Below are 2941 nucleotides of genomic sequence, written 5' to 3'. Positions count from 1 at the left end.
GAAAGACATGCTGGGCACATATGCATGTGTGCCCAAATCTTTTTTTTTTTTTTGGAGAAGTTTTCTTTGCTATAGGGTGTGTGCGCTTGCCAGAAAGACAGAGACAGAGAGAAAGTGAGAAATCACCCCCCAGGGGAGATGGCCATGCAGCAATTCGCAATCCCTTCTCTTCCATTCTCCTCTCAGGACCTTGGGCATGCACGCACATGGGCCTGGTATGAGTTCAAGTCACCGGGTCTGGGACTGGAACTACAGTCGACTACATGGGAGTCCAGCAACATAGCCATTACGCTAACTACTGGTCCCATGTGCCCAAATCTTATTGGGATGTAGACTGGAGAGAAAAGGTTGTGGTGTGATCACACACCATTGGGAGATAACTTCTCTATTTGGCAAGCAAACATACCCTCTGGTAATCAAAAAATAATAATGATAAAATTAAATTAAAAAAAAAAACGTGGGCCAGCAGATGGCATGGAGGTTAAGGCACTCGATCCCATATGACTGACTAAGCAGTTCTAGTCCTGGCCATGGCAGCTTGAAAATCATGTCCAGTATGTGGGAGCAGCAGTTAGCGTAATGGCTATGTCGCTGGACTCCCACGTAGCCGACCGCGGTTCGAGTCCCGGACCCGGTGGCTTAAACTCACGCCGGGCGTGTGTGCATGCGTGCCCAAGATCCCAAGAGGAGAATGGAGGAGAAGGGATTGCGGCGTGGCCATCCCCCCTGGGGGGTGATTTCCTGCTTTCTGTCTCTCTGTCTCTCTCTGTCGGTCTGGCGAGCGCACGCGCCCTATAGCAAAAACCTCTCCAAAAAAAAAAAAATCATGTCCAGTATGTGAGCATGCATACCCAAAATCCTTAGAGGAGACTGGAGGAGAAGGAACTGTGGCATGGCCATCCCTCTAGGTGTGATTTCTCACTTACCTCTCTCTCTCTCTTTCTCTCTCTCTCTCGTGAGTGCACAGCCCTATCACAGTAAATAAATAAATAAAATAAAACACATTTATTAAAAATATTTTCTTTCATTACATTTTTATGTGTATTTGTGTGTACAGGCATGTGTGAACCATCAAGTGCAACACCTGGCCCATGAGAGGCGTCAGGCAGTGGTTACCCTCCCCCATCCCACCTTTCAGGTTCTGAGGCCACAGAAGAAAGGGACGTGATTCCTAGCCCCTACTCCAGAGTTCACTGTCCAAAGGAGGAGGAAGAGCCAGGCACCCAAACCCACTCTGGGTATGAAGTGACAGCTACAAGAATAGTGAGGAGGGGGACAAGCCTCCTCATGTGGGGCTTACAGGATATTGTCAAATACATAGTGACAGTTGAGCTGAATTTCTAAGGATAAACAGAGAGGGAGCAAAAGGAGTGCCCCAGGAAAAGCACAGAAGTGAGAGACATCCAGATCCACAGTGGCAGAGTGGGTGTGGGGGCCACAATGGGAAATGAGATAGATTGGGGACTGGCCTTGAAAGTCAGGATAAAGAATTTGGACTTTATCCTGTAGGCTATAATGAGCCATCAGAGGTTTTGTAAGTAGGGGAATAACATGATCAGAGCTGTGTTTAAGGAAGATTAATTAAAAACAATGTATGGTGTATTTAATTCATGGTTAGCCCTAGGCTTTGAAGGAGACAGGGATGAAGAAACAAGGCTCCAATGAACAGGCAATTCACAAAATAATGACCAATAAACATATGAAAAGATGTTCAACCTACTAGAACGAAAAGAAATGCAAATTGAAGCAACAATGAGATGCCATATTTGGCCTATCAAATTAGCAGGGATTAAAAATGATAACACTTGATGCTGGTGGAGGGTCTCCTGAGGTGAGCCCTTGGGAAGGTGTGTGCAATGGGTTCAGGGTGGGAAGCAGCAAATCACTCCAGCCTTTGGAAGGGCAGTTTATCAAGAGATGCAAAAAACCTTTCTAAAGAGCACATTGTGTGACCCAGAAATCCCACCTCTAGGTATTTGTCGAAAGAAATCACTGTGGATGTGAGTAAAAATTTATGCTTCTAATGTTTCCCTGTCCTGAATGTTATTTATAAAAGCAAATAACTAGATCGAATGGTGAAGTGTGACAGGGACCTCAGAAACTAACCTCCACACTTCTGAATCCTTAAAGGCTTGAGGCAACAGACAAAACCACTATTTCTTTTTTAAACTGCCCAGTGGTATGCTAGGGTCTCTAAGAGGAACTGTTGAAATTTGTCCTGGGGGCAGACGGTGCCTTTGTCCTGCTAGGGACCCTCAGGCAGGCCTTTTGGTCATGCAGATATACCTCCAGTACCTATTCATTGTCTCAAGGAGGCCCTGACTCCATATGCAGATGCTGCAAGCAAGTCATGTTAAGCATTCTGTTTAATAATGTAAAAAGCCGTCTTGTTGTGGGCTGGGCTGCATCTTTGCAGAATCCCTTGTGATGTTAAATGGTTTTCAGTTTCCTTTGGCCAAGCTATGCAGTGTAGGCAGGTTGAGGGGGAGGGTTGATGACAGCCTCCACATGGGAATAGAAAGGACAGAAGAAAAGAGGCTTGGGTTTGAAGATAGGGTCCCAGCAGCAAGGCGGCAGGCAGTCTGGATTAAAGACCATGACCGACAGCCTGGAGCCCTGGGAAAGGCATAGATACTCAGAGGCCACTAACAATTTTAATTCCTCGTGCCAGTGTTACCTCAAGAGAATTTCTGGACATGAGATGTCTTTATGTGGTATATAAAGGAAAAATAAATAGAACATTTGCTTAGATTGTGGCTCAAATTAAAGGAGAGCACATTGATAGAAAGACCAATGTTAAGAGTATATACAGGTAGAATATGAGTATGGCAAGTCATGAAGATGGTTTGGGAAACATTACTCTATGTTATCAACAAACCATCTGGGGAACCAGCAGTTAGCGTAATGGCTATGTCGCTGGACTCCCACATAGTCGACTACG

This window comes from Tupaia chinensis, unplaced genomic scaffold (assembly GCF_000334495.1).
Source record: "Tupaia chinensis unplaced genomic scaffold, TupChi_1.0 Scaffold000566_1, whole genome shotgun sequence".
NCBI classification, from domain to species: domain Eukaryota; kingdom Metazoa; phylum Chordata; class Mammalia; order Scandentia; family Tupaiidae; genus Tupaia; species Tupaia belangeri.
Note: the sequence above shows the minus strand (reverse complement) of the source record.